The sequence below is a fragment of the Bubalus bubalis genome, chromosome 20, assembly GCF_019923935.1.
Source record: "Bubalus bubalis isolate 160015118507 breed Murrah chromosome 20, NDDB_SH_1, whole genome shotgun sequence".
In the NCBI taxonomy this organism is placed as follows: Eukaryota; Metazoa; Chordata; class Mammalia; order Artiodactyla; family Bovidae; genus Bubalus; species Bubalus bubalis.
The window spans coordinates 65,196,633-65,212,633 of record NC_059176.1 but is presented as its reverse complement, the minus strand read 5'-3'; the positions used below and the strand labels follow the sequence as shown (position 1 = coordinate 65,212,633).

Below are 16,001 nucleotides of genomic sequence, written 5' to 3'. Positions count from 1 at the left end.
TTTTTGTTTTAAAATCTACTTTGTCTGATGCTATATAGTAACTTGATCTTTCTTTGATCAGTACCAGCATAGTATACATTTTTCTTTTACTTTTAACCTATTTTTATTTATATTTAGTGTTTCTTGTAGGCAGCCTGTAGTTCAGTCTTGCTTATTTATCCAAGCTGACAAATTGGTGTATTTAAACCACTTACCTTTAGTGTGATTGTTGACATGTTTAGTTTTAAATTTATCATCCTACTCTTCTGTTGTGTTTGCCAAATATGTTTTTGTTCACTGTTTTTTTTCTTATTTTATCTGCTCCTTGAATATATTTTGTGATTCCATTTTATCTTCACTGCTAAGTTTTTAGATAAAATGTTTTGATTTGTTTTAGCAGTTCCCTTTATGTTTTATAGTATATATCTTGAAATTATCACAGACTACTGCTAGCAAGGTTTTGCTTAAAATCCTTCAAACTAGTCTTCAGCAGTACATGAACAAAGAACTTCCAGATGTACAAGCTGGGTTTATAAAAGGCAGAGAAATCAAAGATCAAATTGTCAACATTCACTGTATCATGGAGAAAGCAAAGGAGTTCCAGAAAAACACCTACTTTGGCTTCATTGAGTATGCTAAAGCCTTTGACTGTGGGAATCACAACAAATTGTGGAAAATTCTTAAAGAAATGAGGGGTACCAGACCACCTTACCTGTCTCCTGAGATATCTGGATGCAGGTCAAGATGCAACAGTTAGAACAGGAATGAAATAACTGACTGGTTCAGAATTGGGAAAGGAATACAACAAGGCTATAAATTGAACTTAAATGCAGAGGACATCATGCAAAATGCATGATGAATCACAAACTCGAATCACTGCTGCTGCTAAGTCACTTCAGTCGTGTCCGACTCTGTGTGACCCCATAGACAGCCTCCCAACAGGCTCCCTGGTCCCTGGGAGTCTCCAGGCAAGAACACTGGAGTGGGTTGCCATTTCCTTCTCCAATGCATGAAAGTGAAAAGTGAAAGTGAAGTCGCTCAGTCCTGTCCGACTCTCAGCGACCCCATGGACTGCAGCCTACCAGGCTCCTCCATCCATGGGATTTTCCAGGCAAGAGTACTGCAGTGGGGTGCCATCACCTTCTCCATTGAGTCAGTAATTCTTGTTAAATATAAGTCTAAAGCCCATCACTTCATGGGAAATAGATGGGGAAACAGTGGAAACAGTGTCAGGCTTTATTTTTCTGGGCTCCAAAATCACTGCAGATGGTGACTGCAGCCATGAAATTAAAAGACGCTTACTCCTTGAAAGGAAAGTTATGACCAACCTAGATACCATATTCAAAAGCAGAAAAAAAAAAAAGCAGAGACATTACTTTGCCAACAAAGGTCCATCTAGTCAAGGCTATGGTTTTTCCAGTGGTCATGTATGGATGTGAGAGTTGGACTGTGAAGAAAGCTGAGCACAAAAGAATTGATGCTTTTGAACTGTAGTATTGGAGAAGACTCTTGAGAGTCCCTTGGACTGCAAGGAGATCCAACCAGTCCATTCTAGAGGAGATCAGTCCTGGGTGTTCTTTGGAAGGAATGATGCTAAAGCTGAAACTCCAGTACTTTGGCCACCTCATGTGAAGAGTTGACTCATTGGAAAAGACTCTGATGCTGGGAAGGATTGGGGGCAGGAGGAGAAAGGGACGACAGAGGATAAGATGGCTGGATGGCATCACCGACTCGATGGACGTGAGTTTGAGTGAACTCTGGGAGTTGGTGATGGACAGGGAGGCCTGGCATGCTGCAATTCATGGGGTCACAAAGAGTTGGATACGACTGAGTGACTGAACTGAACTGAACTGAAAGTGAAGTCGCTCAGTCATGTCCGACTCTTTGGGACCCCATGGACTGTAGCCTACCAGGCTACTCTGTCCATTGGGATTTTCCAAGCAGGGGTCTTGAGAGGGCTGCCATTTCCTTCTCCAGGAGATCTTCCCAACCCAGGGATCGAACCTAGGTCTCCTGCACTGTAGGCAGACGCTTTACCGTCTGAGCCACCAGGGAAATCCTAAATATAAGTCTAGCCTATATTTAACTAAAGAAAATTATGCAGCTGAGTTAATAGATAAATGAACTTCTCTTCTCTCCCTAGTTTCCTGATTTTTGTTATTGGTAAATCTGATCTCATATAATGATTTGAGAAAGTTGACTTTTGTTCTATTTTCTAATAATGATTGTGTAGAATTGGTGCTCGTTCAACTCTGATTTCAATGAACTTAGCTTGATTATTTACACAACTGTAACAAGAAGAGCCAGAGAAGACAATGGCACCCCAGGCCAGTACTCTCGCCTGGAAAATTCCATGGACGGAGGAGCCTGGTAGGCTGCAGTCCATGGGGTCGCTATGAGTCGGACATGACTTAACGACTTCACTTTCACTTTTCACTTTCATGCATTGGAGAAGGAAATGGCAACCCACTCCAGTGTTCTTGCCTGGAGAATCCCAGGAATGGGGGAGCCTGGTGGGCTGCCGTCTATGGGGTCGCACAGAGTCGAACACGACTGAAGTGACTTAGCAGTAGCAGCAGCAACAAGAAGAGCAATTGATAATTTCTTTTAAGTTGGCAAACCTGGAACTTTTCATAAAGAATCTCAGATAGAATATTTAAGAGACCACTCAAGGCCTCTCAGTGCCAAGGACTTATGATCAGATTTTCCCTTCAATACCCTCAGATTTGGGTGACTCCTTCTTTTCTTGAGGTCCTCAAAATATTGAGGTTCTTGCATCTGCCAGGAAATGGCTTTCCTTACTCACGTAGTAAGGCCGTTGGAAACCCTGTAAGCAGGAATCAGGGCATTTTTCCAAAGGTATTTTTGGCAGCATATTGTCCACCTTGGTTTTTTAAATTCACCTAGTCATATGTGAGTCTATGGATGTTTCTTTCATATATGTGTTTACAGTCAAAACCTTGATAATATAACCAATGTTCCCAATTTTGTCCTTTTTATGGGGAGAACAAATTTGTATTAATGTTATATAATAATATTTCCATAAAAACAAGAATATTCACTAAGAGTTTCCAAATTCTGGAGGTAGAGCAGAAAAGATAAATGTTTTCTCTTTGTTTACAAAGTTGTGCTTTGTCAAATTGCTGCGTGTGATAGCTGGCTTAAAGGGAAAGGTTTTCTCACATGTGGAAAACAAGACTAAAGAGCCAGTAATATTTTGAACAAAAAAAGTATGAATATGTTGAGCCATATTCATCAATTCACTAAATCCTATGTAACTAATTCTTGTTGAAATTTATCTTTTATTACCAGTTTATAAAACCAACAAGTTTTCCACTAGAGTTCTGTAATTTCTTATCAAGCTCAGAGGTGTAATCTAAAAGTTATCAGGAACCTATATTTGTCAAAAAATCATTTTGTGAAACTTCTTGAAGATATTCATTTTTGTAAAAGCTGCAGAATAAAATAATCACTCTATAAATGATAAAAACCTAAAATTGAATGGTTAAAGATCTGATAACAATGAAATTAACAAAGAAATTTGATTATTTCTGCAACATACAAGAATTGGAATCATAACATTATAACAGGATATATCTAGATTTTAGGGACTTCAAATTATTTTTAGAGCATTTATAATAATAACATTTACCTTGAAACATAGCCTGAGAATGCTTATCATCACTCATTTGATAATGCTTCCCATGTAATTTAACACGCCAAATAAGCCTACTCAGTTTAATATGTCCCTTTGAGATGTTTCAGGAGTCCTCTGAAGCACCTTGAAGTTAGTTAGAAGTCAAAAGAACTTCGTTTAGAGTCTGACTTGGGGCAGTTTGAGAATTTTAGACACTGGTCAAATAAGATCAAGGTCATTGTGAAAAAATACTTTTCACTTAACCAAAGTGATAGTAAAAGATTTCAAAGGCAAATACACAAATTTACAACAGGTTACCTAAAAGGTAAATAACTTTACAATCTACTATCAGAAACAGATCAATATCCTAAGAAAACTTTGTTCTCTTAAGGGTGAGAGAAGACCAAACTCTAGTTTTGCATCAGCTAACTTTTATTACTAAAATTTATTTACTTAATTAAATATACTCTAAATTTAGCCAATTCTGACCATGCATAAAATTCTTTTTTTCAGGTTGCTTTTTCATAAATCTTTTATGCCTTTTTTATTTTAACTTCAGATTTTGCCTTATGTTTCCCCCATTCCCCCCCTCCCCCCAGCTTTTTCTTAGTATCTCTTTAGGACAAAATTGCTTTCTTTTAGCAAAATGCATTATCATTTCTTAGATCTCTCTCTCTCTCTCTCTTTTTTCCCTCATACTAAGATGTGTTCCTTATTATTTTATTTTTATTTATTTTTATTACTTTTAGTAGTTTTAATTACATAATTTAGGTTTCTTAATCTTTGAAAATCTTACTTTCTTGTGAAAGCTACAAAGTAAGCAATTATGAACTGTTTTTACACTAGCATTTTTTAGATTGGCAAACATATTATTGTTGTTGTTTAGTTGCTAAGTCATATCCAACTCTTTGTGACCCCATGAACTGAAGCACGCCAGCTTCCCTATTCTTCACCATCTCCTGGAGTTTGCTCAAATTCAACTCCATTGAGTCAGTGATGCCGTCTAACTATCTCATCTTCTGTTGCCTCCTCCTCTTGTCCTCAATCTTTCCCAGCATCAGGGTCTTTTCCAGTGAGTCAGCTGTTCACATAAGGTGGCCAAATTACTGGAACTTCAGCATCAGGCAAACATATAGATACTATTTATAATTTCTAAACATATGTACATTTTTACAGAAAATTTCTCAGTGTGACATCAAACATTTTATTAATAGTTCCAAATATCTTTAGTTTCTCTCCACAAGGAAGCCTGTGGTCAGTAATTAATGGTTCAATATTTTATCTTTTTGGAAATGAGCTAGAAATTCAATACATTTTTCTGTTTAACTTTAGCAAAACTCTAAAGTTTCAAGTTACAAAAGAATTTGGAGCAGATAATTTTAAGTTGACATATCATAGATCATGATATTCTTAAATAATTCACCTAAAAACTTTACCTCATTTGCATTTAATTTACTTATCAAAATATCATCATAGCAAATACTTCTTGCTGAAAATTTTTATAACAAAGATAATAAGATCTTATTTGAATAGGAACAATAAAAGTGTTATATGTAGTGCAAACGACTCTAAAGTTATATATGTACTAGTTAAACCAACAAACATCAACTCACTTTAACATCAAATTTTTTTTTATTTTTTAAATTATGAAAGTATGATAACACACTTACAGTAGACTTGGAAAATACAGGACAAAGTTACATATAGCTCCACTATATAATATAATTATTTTTAAGTACATAAATAGAAATTTTTTATTTGGAGTTTCAATATCATTCTCTTAAAATTTAATAGAATGAATAAACAGAAAACTAGAAGGATACAGTAGACTTGAAAAACACTTTGACCTAGTTAAGATTCACATAATTTTGTTTGTTTGTTTGTTAAGGTCAAACAAATTTGACCTAGTTAAGATTCAGATTCAGATAATTTTCACACAACAGTGGGATACAAATTCTACAAATTCTACAATTCTACAAAAAACCTCAATGGTTTTCATAGACTATAAATCTGGAGATATTGGAACATATCCAGAGACATAAAACAATGCTCAAAATTTCATGGTCTACAGGTATTGAAATCATACAGAGTCTAATCTCTTATCACTGTGGAATTATGTTAGAAATCAATATGAAATGATATTTAAAAATAACCCACATATTTTCAAGTGCAAAGTGACAATTTCTAAGGGAGATCTCTGACTAAGCTATTGAAATCTTCAATAAAGTTAAAAGACTGAAAAAACACAGAGGGTGATTGCAGATAAGAAAGAATTTGAATGAGAAATCAATATCAAAGTGAGAAATTAAAATGTCAAAGATCCTTTGGAGGAAAAAACAATACCTGGGCATTTGGGTATTTCAAAATTTTCCAAGATAATTCTAATGTGCTTCTGGATTTTAAAAAGTGCTTACGAGTTTTTTTCTATTAAATGGTAGGTTTAGTGATATAAAATTTCATTATTTTCTGATGACCAATCATGATCGGTTTACTTCAGTCACTAGGTCGTGTCTGTCTTTTTGAGACCCCATGAACAGCAGCATGCCAGGCTTCACTATCCTTCACTATGTCCCATAGTTTGCTCAAACTCATGTTTATTGAATTAGTGGTGACATCCAATTATCTCATCCTCTGTTGTCCCCCTCTACTCTTGCCTCCAATCTTTCCCAGAATCAGGGTCTTTTCCAATGAGTTGGCTTATCAGGTCCACAAAATATTGGAGGGCTTTCCTGATAGCTCAGTTGGTAAAGAATCCACCCGCAATGCAGAAGACTCCAGTTCCATCCCTGGGTTGGGAAGACCAACTGGAGAAGGGAAAGGCTACCCACTCCAGTGTTCTGGCCTGGAGAATTCCACGGACTGTATAATCCATGGGATCACAGAGTCAGACACGACTGACCAACTGTCACTTTCACTTTCAAGTATTGGAGCTTCAGCTTCAGCATCAGTCCTTCTGATGAATATTCTGGGTTGATTTCCTTCAGAACTGACTGGTTTGATCTCCTTGCTGTCCAAGGGAATCGCAAGAGTTTTCTCCAGCACCACAGTTGGAAAGCATCAACTCTTCAGTGCTCAGCATTCTTTATTTATGGTCAAACTCTCACATTTGTAAGTGATTAATAGTTGCATAATCACAATAGTAAAAGTCATTTATCAGTTTTCACAATCAATAGCCAGACTAAAATCAAAAGATAATTACAAGCGCAAGCCATAATGGAAATATGATTAACCTAACAATATAAAATAATTACATACAGTTTGAGGGGTTAAGTAGAGTGATGGGGTAAGTGGATATGCACACACACACATGTTTTCATCTGCCCAGCCAGTCTACATCTTTTGGTTGGTGCACTTAATCCAGTTACATTTAAGGTAATTATCAATACCTTAAATGTATAATCCTATTACTGTTTTCTTAACTGTTTTAGGTTATTTTGTATAGGTCTTTTCCTTTTCTTGTCTTTCCTGTCTAGAGTAGTTCCTTTAGCATATGTTATAGAACTGGTTTGGTGATGCTGAATTCTCTTAACTTTTACTTGTCTGTAAAGCTTTTGATTTCATCATAAATCTCAACAAGAGTCCTACTGGGTTGTAGGTTCTTCCCTTTCATCACTTTAAATATATCGTGCCATTCTCTTCTGGCTTGTTGAGTTTTTTTGAGAAATCAGCTGATAACCTTACGGGAGTTCCCTTGCATTTTATTGCTTTTTTTTCCCTTGTCGCTTTTAATATTTTATCTCTTTCTTCAATTTTTGTCAGTTCGATTACTATATGTCTCACTATGTTCTTCCTTGGGTTTATCCTGCCTGGGACTCTCTGCACTTCCTGAATACGGTTGACTATTTCCCATTTTAGGGAAGTTTTCAGCCTACTATCCTTTCAAATGTTTTCTCAGGTAGTTCACTCTCTCTTCTCCTTCTGAGATTCCTATAATGAAAATGTTGGTGCATTTAATGTTGTCTCAGAGGTCTCTTACTTCATTTTTTCCATTCTTTTTTTCTATATTCTCTCTTGCAGCAGTGATTTCTACCATGTTGTCTTCCAAGTTCCTTATTCAGTCTTCTGCCTCAGTTTTTCTACTATTCATTCTTTCTAGTGTATTGCTCATCTCTTTCTGTTTGTTTTTTAGTTCTTCTAGGTCTTTGGTAAACCTGTCTTGCATCTTCTCCATTCTTTTCCTGATATCCTGGATCATCTTCACTATAATTATTCTATATTCTTTTTCTGGAAGGTTGACCATCTCCTCTTCATTTAGTTATCTTTCAGAGGTTTATATTGTCCCTTTGTCTTGGACATAACCCTTTGCTGTTTCCTATTGATTAAACTTCTGTGATGTGGCCTCCATTCTAGAAGCTATGGCAATGTAGTTCTTGCTTTTTCTATCTGCCTTTTAAGATGGGAGTAACTGGTGGTGGGAAATCCTGGGTCTTACTCTGGTAGGTATATTCATGCTCAGTAAAATTTTGATCCAATTGACTGCTAATGGGTGGGGCTGAGCTCCCTCTCTATTAGCTGTTTGGCCTGAGGTGACCCAGCCCTGGAGTCTACAGGATCTATGGTAGGGCTAGTGGTGACCTTCAAGAGATCTCATGCCAAGAAGTACTTCTCAAGACTGCTGCTGCCAAAGCCTCCTTCCCTGAGACAGGCCACTGATGACCCATGCCTCCCCAGGAGACCATCCAACAGTAGCAGTTAGGTCTGGTTCAGTCTCCTGTGGGGTCGCTGCTCCTTCCTCTGGTTCTTGGTACAAGAAAGATTTTTTGTGTGTCATCCAAGAATAGAGTCTCTGTTTCTCCCAGTCCTTTTGAAGTCCTGCCATCAAAGCCCACTGGCCTGCAAAGTCAGATTCCCTGGGGATTCCCAGTCCCTGTGCTGGATTTCCAAGCTGGGAAACCTGACGTGAGGCTCAGAACCTTCACAACAAGGAGAGGACTTATTTGGTATTCGTGTTCTCCACTTTTGTGGTCACCCACTCGGAGAGTATGGGATTTGATTTTATAATTATTGCACCCCTCCTACCATCTGGTTGTGGCTTCTCCTTTGGATATGGGGTATCTGTTTTGGTGGTTCTAGTGTCTTCCTGTTAATGATTCTTCAACAGGTAGTTGCTATTTTTCTGTTCTCACAGTAGGAGATGAACACAGATACTTCTACCCCTCCATCTAAAACCAATTTCCCAAATAATAATTTAATAGTGCATTTTTTCTAGATCTCATGAACCTGAAATTTATTTGGGTTAGTTTTTTATATTTCAGAGAATTTATAAAAGTTCTTAATTTCTTTAGGCCAATTAAATAGAACATATTTATAAATTAATTTTGTTCATGCCATTTAGAGATAGAAATATATGATGTTTATCGCATACATACCTGGATATACACACATCCATATAAACATAGAAAGAAATCTCTTAATTTTCATTTTAAAATTTAACATTTGATCTATATGTCTATTTTTGTGACAGTACCATGCAATTTTCATTACTCTAGATGTTTATAACAGCCCGAAGTCAGGAAAATGTATTCCATTAGGTCTGTTCTTTCTCAAGATTGTTTTGGCTATTCAGGGTCTTTTGTGTTTCCACACAGTTTTTTCTTCTTCTTTTCTTTTTTTTAAAATTACTTATTTTTTTATTGAAGGATAATTGCTTTACAGAATTTTGTTGTTTTCTGCCAAACCTCACATGAATCACCCATAGGTATACAAATATCCCCGCCCTTTTGAACCTCCCTCCCATCTCCCTCCCCATCCCACCCCTCTAGGTTGATACAGAGACCCTGTTTGAGTTTTCTGAGCCATACAGCAAATTTCCATTGGCTATCTGTTTTACACATGGTAATGTAAGTTTCCATGTTACTCTTTCCATACATCTCACCCTCTCTTCCCCTCTCCCTATGTCCATAAGTCTATTCTCTATGTCTGTTTTCTCCATTGCTGCCCTGTAAATAAGTTCTTCAGTACCATTCTTCCAGATTCTGTATATATGTGTCAGAATACGGTATTTATTTTTCTCTTTCTGACTCACTTCACTCTGTATAATAGGTTTTAAGTTCATCCATCTCATCAGAACTGACTCAAATGCCTTACTTTTAATGGCTGAGTAATATTCCACTGATGAACTATGGTGTTGGAAAAGACTCTTGAGAGTCCCTTAGACTGCAAGGAGATTCAACCAGTCCATCCTAAAGCAAATCAGTCCTGAATATTCATTGGAAGGACTGATTTTTAAGCTGAAACTCCAATACTTTGGCTACCTGATGCAAAAACTGACTCACTTGAAAAGACCCTGATGCTGGGAAAGATTGAAGTCAGGAGGAGAAGGGGATGACAGAGAATGAGGTGACTGGATGGCATCAGCAACTCAATGGACATGAGTTTGGGTAAACTCTGGGAGTTGGTGATAGACAGGGAGGCCTGGCATGCTGCAGTCCACGGGGTCACAAAGAGTCAGACACGCCTGATCAACTGAACTGAACTGAACTAAAAAACATGCTCAATATCCCTAGTCATCAGGGAAATGTAAATCAAAACCACAGTGAGAGATATCACCTCACACCTGTCAGAAAGGCCATTATCAAAAAGAACACAAAGAACAAATGTTGGCAAGGATGTAAAGAAAAGGGAACACTGTATGCTGTTTTGGAGAATGTAAATTGGTGCAACCAGTGTGGGAAATGGTATGGAGTTTTCTCAAAAAATTTAAAACTGGAACTACCATATAACCCAGTTAATTCCACCCCAAAAACCCTGAACACACTAATTTGAAATATACATGCATCCCAGTGTTCATAGCAGCATTATTTACAGTTGCCAAGATATGTATGCAACCTAGGTGTCCATCAAAAGATGCATTGATATAGAAGTATACATACCTCACCTCTTTTATATACACACACACACACACATACACACACACAAGGACACATGCACAGAATGGTATACTACTCAGGAATTAAAAAAGATGAAAATTTGCCACTAGCTGCAACATGGATGGACTTGGAGGGAATAATGCTAATTGAAATGAATCAGACAGAGAAATAAAAATACTATATCACTTATATGTGGAAAAATATTGTATCACTTATATGTGGAATCTAAAAACTACATGAACTAGTGAATATAACAGAAAAGAAGCAGACTCCTAGATACAGAGAACAAACTACTGGTTACCAATAGGGAGAGGGAAGCTGGGAGGAGCAATTAAAAGTAGGAGGTAAGAGTTACAAACTATTAGGTATAGGGATATATTGTACAGTACAGAGTATTTAGCCAATATCTTTAAATATCTATAAATGGAATATTTATAACCTTTAAAAAAATCTTTAAAAATTGTGAACCATTAAATTGTTACCTATAACATATAATACTGTGCATAAAACATACTTCAATTAAAAAATAAAAAACGGGAGAAGGCCAGAAAATACTGATTAAAATTGTTTGAAAAATGAGTTTGAAAAAAATAATGTTTGTGGTTTCTCTCAGGCCCTGTATTTGAGACAGCTTTCTGCAATGTGCCCACTATCCATCTACTAAAGCTTGCTCTTGCCACTGTTGGGGGCATACACAGGGAGCTAGCTGCAGGTTGCAGGGGGATATCACATGTAGAGTCCTAGAAGTGCCTATAGGCCATTTGGGGAAATCCACAGGTGAGGCACCCTCAGTAACTTGTGGACACACCTTCTGATTGAATCCCTGAAGAATCTTTGTCCTTTGTTAAGGTCCATTACAAGCTCTAAGTGCTAACCACCCCTCAGGTTGCCACTCAGGATTCAGTGCTCTGGGTGAGGGAAGAGAAAAGTGGGTGTCATTAGCAGCATCTCTCACACCAGGGAAAGCAGGCACTCACTTATGTGCTTTCAGTTTCTTCTATGGGAGAAATCACAGCTGAAGAAAATCTCTTGGCTCAGAGCTGTACTGCCTTGGGGGAAGAGGTGATGTGGGTAAAATCTAATCTTGATTTATTTACTCTAGTAGTGCAACTTTTTCACTAGACTCCTGGATTCCCACAAAGTCTCTCTCATCTGTAGGTGATTGTTTAAATCAGTGTTTTCAGGAGCTCCCTGACCACAGCTAAGAGGGGCAGGAGCTGATTCATGGGCCACTTCATGGCCCACAGCTGGGACCAAGTTCTGTATACCTACTAGCCAACATACAGTGAGTGTGACTCCTCATGGGTCCCTAGGCATATGGTGTTGCTGACAGAACCAAAGTCAAACAGGACTGTAGCTGAATTCTAATACAATCAGAGTTGTTTCTAGGTCTGTAGCTGTGACTGCAGTCAATGAGTCAGTCATCTGGGTATAAATCTGTTTTCTCAGTGGGTCTTTTATTCTTCAACAGCATCATTTTTTCACAGTCTCCTAGCTGAATCCCACATCTCCCACAAAGGCACTTTTATCCATAGATAAATGAAAGAGATTGGAACACCAGACCACCTGACCTGCCTCTTGAGAAACATATATGCATGTCAGGAAGCAACAGTTAGAACTGGACAAGGAACAACAGACTGGTTCCAAATAGGAAAAGGAGTACATCAAGGCTCTATATTGTCACCCTGCTTATTTAACTTATATGCAGGGTACATCATGAGAAACGCTGGGCTGAATGAAGCACAAGCTGGAATCAAGATTGCCAGGAGAAAGATCAATAACCTCAGATATGCAGATGACACCACCCTTATGGCAGAAAGTGAAGAAGAACTAAAGAGCCTCTTGATGAAAGTGAAAGAGAAGAGTGAAAAAGTTGGCTTAAAGCTCAACATTCAGAAAACGAAGATCATGGCATCCGGTCCCATCGCTTCATGGCAAATAGATGGGGAAACAGTGGAAACAGTGGCTGACTTTATTTTGGGGGGGTTCCAAAATCCCTGCAGATGGTGACTGCAGCCATGAAATTAAAAGACGCTTACTCCTTGAAAGGAAAGTTATGACCAACCTAGACAGTGTATTAAAGAGCAGAAACATTACTTTGCCAAAAAAGGTCCATCTAGTCAAGGCTATGGTTTTTCCAGTGGTCATGTATGGATGTGAGAGTTGGACTGTGAAGAAAGCTGAGCGCCGAAGAATCGATGCTTTTGAATTATGGTGTTGGAGAAGACTCTTGAGAGTCCCTTGGACTGCAAGATCCAACCAGTCCATTCTAGAGGAGATCAGTCCTGGTTGTTCACTGGAAGGACTGATGTTGAGGCTGAAGCTCCAATACTTTGGCCACCTCATGCAAAGAGCTGACTCATTTGAAAAGACACTGATGCTGGGAAAGATTGAGGGCAGGAGGAGAAGGGACAACAGAGGATGAGATGGTTGGATGACATCACTGACTCAGTGGACATGAGTTTGGGTAAACTCTGGAAGCTGGTGATAGATAGGGAGGCCTGGCGTGCTGCAGTCCATAGGGTTGCAACGAGTCAGACATGACTGAGCGACTGAACTGAACTGAACTGAAGGGAGCAATATGTTTAAGGGACCTTTGGTTTGGCCACTGTGCTGATGTCATTCTCCTTTATTTTTCCATTTCTTTGTAACATATTACCAGCAATTTTGTTGCTTAAGACAAAATCAACATAATTCAACAGTTTCTGTAAGGAGTATGGGTGTGGCTTATCTGAGTGCTTTGTCTAGGCTCTCATAAGGCTGTGATTGAGCCTGAGCTTAATTTTCATCTGCAATCTTGACTGGGGAAAAATTTACTTCTAAACTCATTAGGCTGTTGGAAGAATTCATTGTTTATAACTGTAGAGCTGATGGCAGCTCACTTCTTCAAGACCAGAAGAATTTTTCATCATGAAAGATTCAATTCTTTTAAGGATTTTCTTCTGATTAAGTCAGGCCCACCCACAATAATCTTTCTTTGGATCAAACTTGAAATTAACAGATCTACAAAGTCCATGCTAAAACCAAATCACATGTTCTGCCCAGGTTCTCAAGAGGAGAGAGTCATACAAATGTGTGACTAATTGGAAGTCATTTTAGGGTATGTCTGCCAGGTATGTCTTTGGTGTCTGAGGAGACATAAAGAAATGAAGATATCCATGACATTGAGTAAATAATGATTTATAATAGTATTCTCTGGGAACAGTGAAAATTATGGAAAATATAGCTAGTGTTTAATCTTCAGGGAACATTTTGTATGTTGCTAATCTTTATATCTCATGGAACACAGTACTAGCTTAACAAATTTTTATTGTATAAGTAGTATCAACAAGCTGTTCTATGCTGTTGTCCTAAAAAGTAATAATTCACCTGCCCTCCGAAAAAGTCTTCAGTATAACTTTTCCTTACCTTGGCTCAGAAAAAAAGTCACAAAAATGAGCAATTAGCAAAAGGTAAATTCTTCTTACAATTCCACTGACCCAAGATGACTTGTCTATCTTGATAAATCAGAGAAACTTCTCACTCCCTCTCCAACTTTTTCCATTCCATCTTCCCCTGGGAAATGGGCATCAGGCACATTTCATGGCAGACTCTGATGACCTCTAAGGATTCTAGAATCACTGAACCCTGTTATCTGTCATAAAAGTTAATTGGAAACTCAAGTATCTGATTTAGAAAGAACTAATCACAATAAAACAAAAATCTCTGCAATTTAGTTCATGAATTGCATTAGGAAGGCTGCACAATTATCAGAGTAAACACCTCAGAGAAGGAATTAAGGCCTCTAAAAAAGCATGTACTTGGAGAGGAGACTTCATACTCAAGTTGGAGCTTGCCAGGTCCCTGAGTATGTGTCTGTGTGTTCATAACGTGCATGTGTGGAGGTATGTGTACACTTGCACGGGGGAAGCACATAGAAGAAACATTTCTTTTTCAGTCACCAGTCCTAGAACTAATGAAAAATATAACTAGGAATGCACCTGGCCTTTTCTGAGAAACTGCATGTGTGGTGTTCAATCACTCAGTCGTGTCCGACTCTTTGAAACCCTATGGACTTAGCCCACTATGCTCCTCTGCCCATGGGATTCTCCAGGCGAGAATACTGGAGTGGGTTGCCATTTTCTTCTCCAGGGGATCTTCCCAACCTAGGGATTGAACTCATGTCTCCTGTGTCTCTTGCATTGGCAGGTGAATTCATTACCACTGAGCTACCTGGGAATCCCTGAGAAACTTTATTGGCACATGTTTTCAGAAATAAGGAAATGGTTTTGCCTTCTATGAAGATATGTTTTAACTTAAGCCTAGACGAGTAAATTATGCACAGAAACGTGGTATTTCTGAAAATGAGAACCTTATGCCCTTTTCCTTCCATTTGGGATGACTGGCACATTGGCTTTGTATTGGTCTTCCTGTCCAAGACAGTGTAGCTGGAACCCACAATTCCTCCTGCTACTGCTTCTCCAGATATTTGTTCCCCATGAGAGCTAGAAACAGAGAAACAGGGGTTCTCTGGAACCACTTTTTAGGTTGTGTCCCAGAACCTCACCAAAAGCTAACTAAGTTATAGAACCAAGCCCCAGAATGTGGCCCTGACAACCCCTTCTCACTTTCACATCTGACAGTGGGACGTTCAGGCAGACCCATGAGTTAGGCAAAGGGGTATTCTGAACACAGGATATGCGGAACCTGTTCACCTCAGGTTGGTGCAAAGCAGATGAATTTGTTAAAATGAATCTGCTCTGGAGTTGTCCCTCTGTTTTTCTCACTGAGGAACTTACAATGGTGGTTGAAGAAATTATTCAACTTGTGGAATATTCCACTGTGATTGTGTTCATAACTGGTAGGGTGTTTTATTATGTTTTGCTTATCTATTTTCTGCTCAGTTTTTATTGAAATTTTATGTAAATATTAATAGATCTTTAAATGTCACACATAAATAATAATATTTCCCCAGGAAATGATATAACTTGACCTTCATATTACTTAGAAAAATATGTTTGTGTTTTTTATTGTTTCACATTAATCATTCTCCTTCCTTTGTACTGAAATACTAATTTGCTAAAAATTTTTAATGTTTCTTGGGAAATAATTTCCAAATTGATGTTTCTATTGGCCATCCTAAGTATTGCTACAACAGAACACAATATTTTGCAAAAAATATTCTAATTTGTTGAAAGGCATAATTTTACATGGGCTTCATATAGTCTGCTTGTGAATATTTTAAGTAAAAATGGGACTTTGGGACTTTTTTCATAGAAGAAACATTTCTTTTTCAGTCACCAGTCCTAGAACTAATGACAAATATAACTAGGAATGGTCCTGGCCTTATCTGAGAAACTGCACATGTGGTGTTCAATCGCTCAGTCGTGTCCGACTCTTTACAACAATGAAAAAAAAATTTTTTAAACAAGTACCAGCTGATTGCTTACCAAGTAACATTGATAAACAAGGCATATATTCTAAAACTCAACTCGTTTATTGGTTTTGAGTCTAATATTTTATTAGAATTATAGAAA

At 37.9% G+C, this 16,001-nt stretch overlaps 1 protein-coding gene and 1 non-coding gene across 2 annotated transcripts in view; one reads left to right on the top strand and one right to left on the bottom strand.

Annotated features, from left to right (window-relative positions):
• The window catches only part of GABRG3 (gamma-aminobutyric acid type A receptor subunit gamma3), an 838,213-nt gene that overhangs the window by 792,607 nt on the left and 29,605 nt on the right, over positions 1 to 16,001 (top strand). The gene's annotated exons all lie outside the window — the stretch shown is intronic.
• TRNAC-ACA lies at positions 1,963 to 2,034 on the bottom strand. Its single transcript has one exon. It is a non-coding gene; the product is annotated as a tRNA-Cys (tRNA).